Here is a 12351-nt window from a genome sequence, read left to right as displayed (position 1 = left end):
TTTTAAGTCTAAAAACGCAAGATCTGTAGGAAAGGGTGAGGAAGACAGTAAATTAGGCCCCGCACGAAGGGTTCTACATGGGAAGCTAATGACCTTTTGTCTCTCCTGTCTGCAGACAGGCCTCATTTGCATGTATGCAGTTGGAATAATCTCGTCCATATTTCAAGCGTGTGGCTGCATCCCCGCGTCCTCCTCCGGAGAGGTTCCCTCCCGCTGTGCATGCCATTATCTGAGTGCAGCCACTTCAGGCTGCCTTTAAAGCCACCTAGACACCAGGCAGCCTTCTCCAGCCCCACAGGAGCCTCTCCTTGTGGAAGGGAAGGAGAGGTTTGAGGCCCCATGTGCGGTAAAACAGAGAAGGCCTGATGTGGCGTGGCTGGGGGGAGCTGTGAGACCCCGACAGCAGTGCCCACACCTCCCGTCTGGGAGCGTCCCTGGGCTTTGTGGGAGCTGCTCCAACTAAAAGCCACCCCTCTCCTCCTCTGGGGACCTTAAGGCTGGTCTCAGGTTTATGGACTCCAAATATTTTATCAGATCCCTCTGCTCCAAGCTGAAGCCCTGACATGCCCTTTAGTTGTGCTCTGAGGATAATTTTGGCGCAATTCCCAAAGGCCAGGTTCAAAATGTTGGGAGTGGAAAACCTGGATGTCGCTTGAGGTCTCTCCTCAGCTCTCCCTCCTCACGTTGCTCCTCCTCAAAGCCTGCGGGCCTCTTGGAGCTGGTTTCATAGCTCAGGGGGAAGCTGTGACCCTGGCTGGGGCAGCTGCTGTCCGCTGGGGCCAAAGCAGCTCCTTTCTACATCCACAAATCCAACGCCCACGCAAGGTGAAGGGCAGCCTGGTGACTTCATTGGCAGGGCACACCTTGCTCAGCAGGACCGGTGGCAGTTCTTGTCCTCCCCCAGCCTCACCCACCTGCCCCAGAGAAGGATCAGCCCCATCTCAGAGCAACCTGAGCTGCAAGAACCAGAGAAATGCAACCCCTGGAGCACCCTCCGTGCCAGGACCCCGGAACACTGAGCGCCCGAGTCCCCCACTCCTTTCCCAGCCCTTTCCAAGGCTTCCAGCAATAAAACCTCTCCCATTTACGCTGAGATGTCCCATCCAGTGAGCCCCAAGAGCTGGGCTCAGCCCCTGTCCCGGCTCAGCCCCGGGCACAGAGCGCCTCCGCTAACAATGACTGCTCCGGTCCCCGCGCTGGGAAGGCAGCGCCATGGCAAACACAAACCCTCAGACAGGCAGAGCTGTCAATCCGGCCCCGATCTCTCAAAAGATTGATTAAGGACAAAAAAAAACAAACAAAAGAGAAAAGAGAACTTATGGACATGAGCTGAGAGGCGGGGAAAGAGGGGAGGGGAAATGAGCCGGGCCAAGTTAAAATTCCGACAGAGAAGTTGCAGCTGAACTATAGAGTCTAGACAAGCATTCACAGCCCCGGCCCCGATTGTTACAGAGCCTCTATTGTCTTAATTAACCATTTTAGCTGCAATGGAAGCAGACAAACCTTTTCTTCTCCATCCCACCCCTCCTCTGCTGCACACTCATGCAGACAAACACCACCAAGTCAAGTGCTTTGATTTAAAAAAAAACCCCCTCGGCATATCCACACACACCTTCTTTCGGGGCAGAGCTTTGCAAGGTTCGTTGAGAAAATCACTCGCCAAACAAGCAAGGGGAAAGGGGCGAGCTGGAGGTGGGGAAAAAAAGAAATGCAAATCCTGACGCAACATGAATGGGAACAAATGGGTTGATTCTTTTAATCTCCTAATGTGCTTAATAAAGCATTATTGCAATGCAAATTTTATTTTAATGCTGTACATATTTTATTTGACATGCTGGTAATTTTAGTTGGCTGAACAATCCATTGCTTTGTTTTACTGAGTTATTTCTGTTTGGGGTGATATTTTTGAGGGTATCATGGGACCTCTGCCAACAAATACCCCCTGGGAATCTCTGCAGCACTCTCTTCAGAGGCTTAAGTTAAAAAAAAAAATAAATAAGAAGGCCAAATTCTCCTCTCATGACCCTGATCGAAATGCAGGAGCAATGCAGGAACACATCTTGCCCCCCTCTCTGAACCCTCACGAGCTCCACAGCCACTTTACACTTACCCCACCTTAACTTCCTGCTGTCCCATCCCGTCCCATCCCATCCCGTCCCGTCCCATCCCATCCCATCCCATCCCATCCCATCCCATCCCATCCCATCCCATCCCATCCCATCCCATCCCATCCCATCCCATCCCATCCCATCCCATCCCCATCCCCATCCCATCCCATCCCATCCCATCCCATCCCATCCCATCCCATCCCATCCCATCCCCATCCCATCCCATCCCCATCCCATCCCATCCCATCCCATCCCCATCCCATCCCATCCCATCCCATCCCCATTCCCATCCCCATCCCCATCCCCATCCCATCCCATCCCATCCCATCCCATCCCCATCCCATCCCGTCCCATCCCATCCCGTCCCATCCCATCCCATCCCATCCCATCCCCATCCCATCCCATCCCGTCCCATCCCATCCCTTCCTGTCCCGTCCCGTCCCATCCCCATCCCATCCCATCCCATCCCATCCCATCCCATCCCATCCCATCCCATCCCAGTCCCAGTCCCGTCCTGTCCCATCCCATCCCATCCATCCCATCCCATCCCATCCCATCCCATCCCATCCCATCCCATCCCATCCCATCCCATCCCATCCCATCCCATCCCATCCCATCCCGTCCCATCCATCCCATCCCATCCCATCCCCATCCCATTTGCGCTCATTTAATGGGTTTAGTGGGAAAAGCCTGACCAGCTAAAGGTTCTCCTCGCCAAGGACACCGGCGTGAGGGTCTGCTCCAGGTGCCCAGGGAAGGGACACCTACACCGAGCCCCGCTGGTCCTGGAATGCTCCAGCCCAAAGCAAAGGCAGGGAGGAGCCTTCCATTCCTGAACCCAGCCTTCTCTAGGGTGGATTTGGGGTTTGTCTGCTTGTGAGGGTGGCTGCACCTTCAGAAGGGGTTTGCATGAGGCGTTCCCAGTGCTTGCCCATAGTGTTATTAATATCGACCCTCTCCCACCATAAACCAAAACTTGGCATCTCTGCAGAGACACTGGAGAGCAACAGCAGCTTCCCTGGAAGCAATCCAGGGGTTACAAACATTTCAAGATCCAACCTTGCCTTGAATGGGGGGAATCTGCCTCATTTTATGCCACAATGTCAAGGTACAAACCTGATTGCTGAAGAAAGAAATTAGTGACAATTATAATCATCGTGCTGGGCTGCAGCTCCCTAATAGAAAACTGTCACTTTGGAGGATAAATACAGCTCAGGAGCTCCGTGTGTGTGTGTGTGTGTGTGTGCAAGCCTTGGAGCGCTCCTGAGTCCATTCAGAACAGGGAATTTTTCAGGACAGCTGAGCATGAAACAGCTTCCCACATGTCAGAAGAACTTTATATTTTATATAAGGAAGGAGGTTTTTACAGTGAGGGTGGTGAGGCCCTGGCACAGGCTGCCCAGAGAAGGCTGTCCCATCCCTGGAAGTGTCCAAGACCAGGTTCAACAGGGCTTAGAGCAGCTTGGGATGGATGGTGTAAGAATGAGATGGGTTTTGAGGCTCTTTCCAACCCACACCATTCCATGATTCTGTGTAGTGAGCCCATGGATCACTTTTCTCCCCCACGGGATGAGCTGAAGCTCAGAGGAAAATCACGTTAAGCACTTTAGGAGACACAAGGTACAGGTGGAGAAGCACAGAAAAGGGATGCAAAAGCACTTGTGGGGTCCTGGAGCTGGAGACTCCCTTGGCAGAGTCTGCAACCCCTCCACGTGTCCCTCCTGCCACAGCATCTCATCCATCTCATCAGGGCAGGTAGAAGCACAGGGGCAGGGAGAGAAGGGAGACAAATCTTTTGCAAAGAGCTTGAGTGCAGAGGGAGAATTCCTTGCTGCAAGCCTGGAAATCCAGACCCCAAATCTGTGTGGCAGATTTGGGAGCAGTCAGGAACATCTCCCTGTCCTCCACTCACGCCTGTGAGTGCCCAAGCCTTTGCAGCAGAAGGTGTGGAAACCAGAGGCACCAAGGGGGTCAGCTCTTGTCCCCTCACTCCGAGGAGCTGGCGTCCCTCTTCAGCCAGCTGCAGCAGTTCAGAGAAGTGTCAGGAAGCCTTTAAGTGCCTGAGCACCAGCAGGGAATGGCTGCAGGAAGGATTAAGGGGATTAACGTGGTCCAGGAGCTACTTCCAAGAGATTTACACATTGGAGAAATCTGGGCTGCGGCGCAGGAGGGCCAAGCAGGGACCCTTGCCCTCGCTGAAGGAGCAGGGAGTCTGAGAGTCAAAAGAGATCCAAAATACATCCTGCCCTGGAATGGTCCTCTCAAGACCCACCACAGCTGTTCAAACCCTCTGAGCTGCCACTAGTGAGCCCAGGATGCAGAGCTGCATTTCTGGGAAGGAAAAACTAATTCTGTCTATCCACGTGCACAGTCAAGTCTGCAAACTCCTGAATTCCCACACACTTCATTCCTACAGGAACAAGGACCACAGTTTCTCATTTTGAGCCCTGCTGGGGAGGCCTGGGGGGCACAAGCCCAATGGTGTCAGTTTGGTCTCCAGCCACTCCACAAAGAGCTGCTTCTGGCAGCAAACAAGCCCAGCAGGCACGTCCCCTCCCACCCATGCCACCTTCTCTACCCCACTCCAACCACAGCAGGAGAAATTTCCTGATGGTCTTCCAAAAGAGGAAATCCTACAGAAATTACTGGGGTCACCAGCACCCTCAGGAAAACCTTCAACACCATCCTTGACACCAGCCAGAGCCTCTAGATCACACAGATAGCACGGACAGAGCTGCGAGCTGCAGTGAAGGACAGGCCATGACTGGACACCCCACCATGGCCTGGACACCCACCATGGAATGGACACCCACCATGGCATGGACACCCACCACAGCATGGACAGCCACCATGGAATGGACACCCACCATGGCCTGGACACCCACCATGGAATGGACACCCACCATGGCATGGACACCCACCATGGAATGGACACCCACCATGGCATGGACACCCACCATGGAATGGACACCCACCATGGCATGGACACCCACCATGGAATGGACACCCACCATGGAATGGACACCCACCATGGCCTGGACACCCACCATGGAATGGACACCCACCATGGCACGGACACCCACCATGGCATGGACACCCACCATGGAATGGACACCCACCACAGCATGGAGACCCCACCATGGAATGGACACCCACCATGGCATGGACACCCACCATGGAATGGACACCCACCATGGCATGGACACCCACCATGGAATGGACACCCACCATGGCATGGACACCCACCACAGCATGGACACCCACCATGGAATGGACACCCACCATGGCATGGACACCCACCATGGCATGGACACCCACCACAGCATGGACACCCACCATGGAATGGACACCCACCACAGCATGGACATCCACCATGGCCTGGACACCCACCATGGAATGGACACCCACCACAGCATGGACATCCACCACAGCATGGACACCCATCATGGCCTGGACACCCATCGCAGCATAGACACCCACTACATCATGGACACCCTCCATGGCATGGACACCCACCACAGCATGGACACCCACCATGGCCTGGACACCCACCATGGCATGGACACCCACCACAGCATGGAGACCCCACCATGGCCTGGACACTCACCAAGGCCTGGACACCCACCATGGCCCAGACATCCACCATGGCATGGACACCCCACCATGGAATGGACACCCACCATGGCCTGGACACCCTGTCTCATGCGTACTCCAGCCGTCACGTGTGTGCTCCATCCAACACGTGCACATTTGGTCACGTTCATGCTTCATCCATTACATGTTCTCCAGTCATCATGAGCTTCCTCCAGCTGTTACACACATGTTCCAACCCTCACATGCACGCTCCATCCGTCACCTGCATTCCCCATCCATGACAACCACACTCCAACCATCACATACATCCTCCAACCATCACATGCATCCTCCAACCATCACATGCATCCTCCAGCCATCACATGCATCCTGCAACAACCACATACATCCTCCAACCATCACATGCATCCTCCAACCATCACATGCATCCTGCAACCATCACATGCATCCTCCAACCATCACATGCATCCTGCAACCATCACATACATCCTCCAACCATCACATGCATCCTCCAGCCATCACATGCATCCTCCAACCATCACATACATCCTCCAGCCATCACGTACATCCTCCAACCATCACATGCATCCTCCAACCATCACATGCATCCTCCAACCATCACATACATCCTCCAACCATCACATGCATCCTCCAACCATCACATACATCCTCCAGCCATCACATGCATCCTCCAACCATCACATACATCCTCCAGCCATCACGTACATCCTCCAACCATCACATGCATCCTCCAACCATCACATACATCCTCCAGCCGTCCAGGCCTGGCTTAGGGAGAGCACAGACGAATCCTGTGGCCTGGAAAGGGGCTGGAGGGGCCCAGAGGATGGCAAGGCTGTTGTTGGCCCTGCACATTGCACGAGACACTTCATCTTTGTTCAAGCCTCCAGGCATGCTCTTAATGTTACCCCTCTAATAATAATATTTCATCTGCCTTATCTGATTAGGTTAGGCTCATTTGATTTTTGCAAAACACCTTTAATCACCTTGCAAATTCCCCATCATTACAAACAGAGCCACCACAAACATTATCGGCAATCTGAGTTTTATTTTCAGTGATCTTTTTTTTTTTTCATATGCAAGAAAGACAGTAGTAAAAAAAAGAAAAAATTAAAAATATGAACAAGACAGAGGCTGAGAAAACATTAACAAGGCCCTATGCTTTCTGCTAAAGTGCCTTCATTTCATTATCATTAAATTTGCCTAGTAATTAGATTTCGGTGCATGAATATTTTAATAAAATGTAACAGACAGGCTGTCAAAAAAAAGCACGACAACATCAATTCGATAATTTTTTAGACAGAGACATTCATAAGCAATTAACACAGATTTCCTGGGGTTGGAGACTCTTTTTCTTTCTTCTCTCCTGTTTTTTTTTTTTTTTAATTTTTCCTATTCTTCCAGCCTTATGATCTTCACCTGAAATGAGAAGAAAAATAAAATCACCGTAAACATCAGCACTTTCTGCCATTTCCCCCTGTTTGCTAACATGATTTCAGTGCCATTTCCCCCTCACTTAGCATGCCCCAGCACTCCTCCCCCCCTCCTTCCACCCCAGTCTTGCTAAACACGGGCAGGCACAAGGTTGGGTCATCCATCAGACCTCCCCACTCCTGCAGGACCAGATTAAATTAAGGTTGCATGAAGCTTCTGTCTTGATCTTCAGGCATTTCTGCTGAAAACAGTGATTTTGATCACTATTTGCATAATGCACAGTTACGTATTCACCGGGTCCCTAATTATACGATCTGTGTTCGACACCGCACCAGACGCGGGGAGGCTTGTGCAGGGCATACCAAGCACTGCTCGCAGCGTTCCTGCTCCAGGTGAGCCCAGGATGATCCATCCCCTCCCCACAGCTCCTCCCTGCAGGCTGCTGCCCCCAGACAGGGGTGGTCGCAGCCCCTTTTGCCCTTCCCACCTTGTCTCGAGAGCGATGCCAGGCCCTGCCCTGCAGCTGCCAAAACAGAGCCATTGTCCTCCCACTGTCACCCTCTGGGATGCACATGAGGCCCACGAGCCTCGCTCTTGCGCGTCCTGCACGTTTCCAACAGGACCGAAAGGCGGACGGAAAGCAGCATAGTCCCGCTTTCCCCCCTTTTTTATCTCCTCAGCAGAACCTCACGTGCCAGGAGGAAATCCAGCCAGGGGCTGTTTGCTGGGATGATTCGAGATCTGAGCTTGGAGGTGAGAGTAGCACATGGGAGTTTTAGTCCATTCCTGGAACCGGCACAGACCCCAGACCACATTTTCCACATGATTGATGCAGTGCCAGTGACCCCTTGGAGATGCCCAGAAAGGAGCTGGTTGCTCACCACCAACTTCTTGCACTTGCAGGGGGTAAGTTCCCACTCCCTCCTGAATTCCTTATTTGGAAAATGGCAATATTTGTAGGGATTTTCATAGAATCATGGAATGGTTTTGGTTGGAAGGGCCCTTAAAGCTCATCTCCTTCCAATCCCTGCCATGAGCCAGGTTGCCCCAAGCCCTGATCAGCCTGGCCTTGGACGCTTCCAGGGACGGGGCAGCCACAGTCTGTTTAATTTCAGACAGAACCTCCCAAGTTCCTGTGTTTAGTACTAAATCAGGTCCTACACCCGAAATACTTTAAAGACACCGGGCGCAGATCCAGCCCTTACTTCAGCGGAGCCCTTGGAATGCCGACAGACCGGCCAGACCCTGGTGTTAGGTGTGTGCTCTTATGAGAGCAACATTCTGCAGTGAACCCCGCCTGGGTCAGCTCACCTGCAGACAGGAAGCCAAAATTGCCTTTTCAGGTATTAAAGAGCATGAGCCAGAGGTAAGAGGCTGTGCTGAGAAGACGATAAGCAAAACCCCAAACCCCAATTATCTGACCTAAACATAGGTGGATGTTTAAAACCCATGTCTGTGTTATTTTGTATTATTGTTATCATCATCATCATCTCTGGCAAATTAGGAATACACAAAACAGCCACACAGAAAGAAAATCTTGGACCTCAACTCAGGTCATGCCTCCCTAAAATCTCCTTTGCAAGGTTTTATCGGCAAGAGCAGGGAGTAGAAGCAGTTGGTACAAGCAGCTGAAAGACCAAATCAAAAGCATGTGAGCAGATTAAAGAACCAATCTCTCCGTTTGATGCAGAGGAAATCCCACTAATTATAAAGAAGGGGCTTATTTCCTGGAGTCACTCTGTTTGAAGTCATCAAAACTAGTAATACTTAATTACTCTACTTTATGGAATATATAACATCGAGGCCCTTTGCCACTCGCCAGCCCACTGCTGCCATGGCAGGCGCTGGGCTTCTAGGGGGCCGTGGTGATGTTCCTCCTCTACCTATGCCCTTATTTATTCAAATGAAGCCCTTAACAGCCCTCACATGAGCCTGCAGGGAAGCATTTAAACATGCTTTAAAAGGAGGTTATAATGAAAAAAAACCCCAGAGTGATTTAGCCCTGTGAGTTACCTGGCTATTACTGAAACGTGTGCGCACTACGTGTGTGCCAGCAGACTCCTGCAGAATCAGGTACGGAGGATTAAACCAGATTGAAGGTATTTGCCTCATCCTAATCCTTGAAAAGGGAAGGGAACTGACACTGGTGTGACTGAGACACGGCCCTTTGCACCTTGCTGAGCTATCTTCGAAGGTCCAAGAGCGAGCTGCCAGCTTCTGGTGCATGGGCACATCCAGATGACATCCATGGATAGGTGAAAAAGCACAGCCAGGTGTCTGGAGGGAATTCTAGGAGGCACAGGGTCTTCTCAGAACTGGTATGAAGATATCTAAAATGGAGGATTCCCTGCTTGTCCTCATCTCTCCAGGTGGCCGTTGGGCAAATCTGGTCAGGATGTGCTTTGCTCAAGGGCCAAAAACCCCCAGCCTCCTCAAACATCACGGTAAAACTTGAGTTTCTGGTACTGGGTGATTCACATGGAGGAGAATCACGGATTCCATTAAAAAGTAGCAAAAATCCTATTTTTTACAAGTTGAGAGAAACCTTGGAAAGTGTGACCCAAGAGGTTCACGCAGGGAAAGGCAAGAAAGTTCCTTTTTGCTATTCCTGGTGTGGTCTCCAGAGGATCTGAGTACTCCCAGTTGCATCCCTGGCCCCAATGCTGCTCCCAGGACCTGAGTCTTCAAGCAAAGGTTTTCCTGGTAGGTGAGCAAAACCCACGGGATCAAAGCCCTCTCCCAGGATATCACGAGGTTCCCTAAGCCCAAAACTAAAGGCAAACTCCAGGGAGCAGTTATGGTAAAGAGCTGAGCATTTCCGTGGCTGGGGAGCACCAGGACAACCCAGCTGTGGGTTTAACTCACTCAGTCTGGCTGGTTATGAGACTTCTTTCAAATTGCTCTTTTTCCAGCTCATCTGGTAAATGTTGAAGGGGAAGGACAGGAGCACAGCTCCTCCTTCATCTCCACCTGCGTGCACTCACCTGGGTCTGTGGGAGCTGCACGGACACCACCATTAGCAATGGCAATAATGAATCTCTGCTCCATCCTGGAGCTTCTCCCAAAAAAGAGTCCAGCTGGTAGAGCACATGGAGATGTGGAGACACGTGCCTCTGTTGGAAATTCTGCACATACCATGGCATCAGGAACGTCCCAGGAATGCTGCTTTGGAGTCATGAGGCCCCACAGCTGGGAATTGGGGGTGAAAAGGGTTTGTTTCCCTTGAGACAGAAGGGAAAGAAATCTGCTAAGCCTAGGTTTGACCTGACTGGGAAATGTAACTGGGCTCCAGACTAGCTCGGCTGGCCTGAAAAATCCCTTTTAAGATGTCTGAGCCTTGTAGAAGCCCCGAGCAGAGCATGTCTCTAAAAAACCCGCTGCCTGCATGAGGCCCTTTGCAATTCTGGTGGGAGAACAGGCGGGTGCTGTGCTGAGCAGCATCCACAGGGCAGGGAACATCGGTTTCTGCTGCTCCCCCTGCTCTTGGCTGTGCCCTTCCTTGGTGGAGGTCAGGCTCCAGAAATGCCCCAGCGCTGCTAGGCTCCGTGGGAGGATGGGAGTACATTGATCTGGGGGATGAGGGCTCAGTGTCCAGTCTGGTCACAGCCTGGTCTGCTCTGGGTCCCAAGGACTGCATGACCCTAGCAGGACCTTCCCTGCTTAGTGCTCTCCACAGGAGAGCAAGAATCCACCTGAAAGGGCACAGCTCGGAGCTGGCTTTGCTCCATCTTTTACATGCTTGGGGGGCGTGAATCAAAATATTTCCCTGAGCAACACAGAGAATTCCAGAACTTCACCCATTGCGGGTGGTGGGGATAGTTCAAGCAGGACCTGAAATAAAACTCTCACATTTCAGTCCCTCTGGAACTGAGAAACACCCACGACAAACCTATAGCTGGGTTTTTTTTTTTTTTTTTCTGCCTCATTTCTTCAGCTCTAAGATATCAAAGGAGAAGAAGGATCTGCTGCAAGGCAAATGTCCCTATCTTTGCTGTCTAGCAAGAGACCAGCCAAGAAGGCGCTGTATTATCCAAAGAGGTTTTCTAGGGCTGGATACGTCCTCCCTTGTGATCTATCATGGCACAGGCAGCAGCGAGGAGCAGACCCAGACTGCTCACACCTGGGACTCGGCCTTGCATCTCCATCTCAGCCGTGAGAGCGATGACCTGCTGCGGGTGGGAAGGAGCCTGGGCTGCGTCCCTCAAGGCTCTAAGCAGAAGGATGGATTTAACACCGCTGGTTCTAACCCTGTCCTAGGTCAGAGCTCTGAGCTGTTCTAACAGCAGAGCACAAACTAAACTTTGGGGGCTGCTGCTTTGCATGCTGCCCTGAGACCACAGGCAGAGGAGCATTTTTCCCTACAACCTCAAAATGTGGGCTCGGGCAGAGGTGGGTTCTGTGCCTGAAGAATAAACACACCCACAAAGACCTAAACCTTCCTGTAAAAGGAGGACAAGGGCTTAAATGCTCTGCTCGGAGGGGTGTGGAAGGGGCTCCCGCTCTCCCTCTCCCTGGAGGTTGGGGTGAGTCTGTCCCCACTGCCATCACAGAGCGAAGACCTCGCCGCAGCCCGGCTGAGGTCTGTTTGTCACTTTTCCTTCATTATTTGCAGTTTGTACACAGGCGTCATTAGGGATTCATTCGGTTTCCCTAGCAGCAGGCATTAGTCTGGCTTCCCTTTCCCCCTTCTCTCGCCAGCGCCCTTTATTTTTAGTGTCTTATTTACAGTTTGACAGAGTAACTGTAACCCTTGCAAGCTACTCCAGCGGCTTTAATCGGGGGAATAATGAGTCCTGTCTGGCGATGAATAGAATTTAGGGGACAGATTGTTCCACACTCGCCCGGTGGGGTAATTTATTTATGTGCGCACTTGTCAGGAGGAGAAAGGGACGGGGGATCTGTATGCACCGAGGACATTGCCGGCGCTGAAAGGGAAGGGAGAATGGAGCCAAACGCCCCAGATCCCGCTGCCCCCCACCCCGCCCCTCCGGCAGCTGAATGCCTCCGGTGGCCGTGAACTTGGATGGGCCGAAAGCCCCATTCCCAGGCCCTCGGCACGTCAGCGGGGCCGGCGGGCGGCTGCGCTGCGGCAGCGGGCTCGGGGCTCCAGATGGGTCCGGCCGCCCTCCCCGGCACTGCCCCGCATAGCCGCGGCACGGGGAGCAGCCCCATAGCAACCGTACAGTAGCAGCAG

The 12351-nt window shown here is 52.3% G+C and overlaps 1 long non-coding RNA gene across 2 annotated transcripts in view; it reads right to left on the bottom strand.

Annotated features, from left to right (window-relative positions):
• Positions 1-6751: 6751 nt before the first annotated feature.
• Positions 6752-12351, bottom strand: part of LOC120764349 (uncharacterized) — a 29097-nt gene continuing 23497 nt past the window's right edge. For both annotated transcript variants that reach the window (XR_009208557.1, XR_005704208.2), the window contains one exon: positions 6752-7142. This is a non-coding gene — a long non-coding RNA (uncharacterized LOC120764349). The remainder of the gene's footprint in view (positions 7143-12351) is intronic.

The sequence above is a fragment of the Hirundo rustica genome, chromosome 29 (genome assembly GCF_015227805.2).
Source record: "Hirundo rustica isolate bHirRus1 chromosome 29, bHirRus1.pri.v3, whole genome shotgun sequence".
Lineage (NCBI taxonomy): Eukaryota > Metazoa > Chordata > Aves > Passeriformes > Hirundinidae > Hirundo > Hirundo rustica.
The sequence above is the reverse complement of the archived record's forward strand: the minus strand, read 5'-3'. Positions and strand labels throughout refer to the sequence as shown.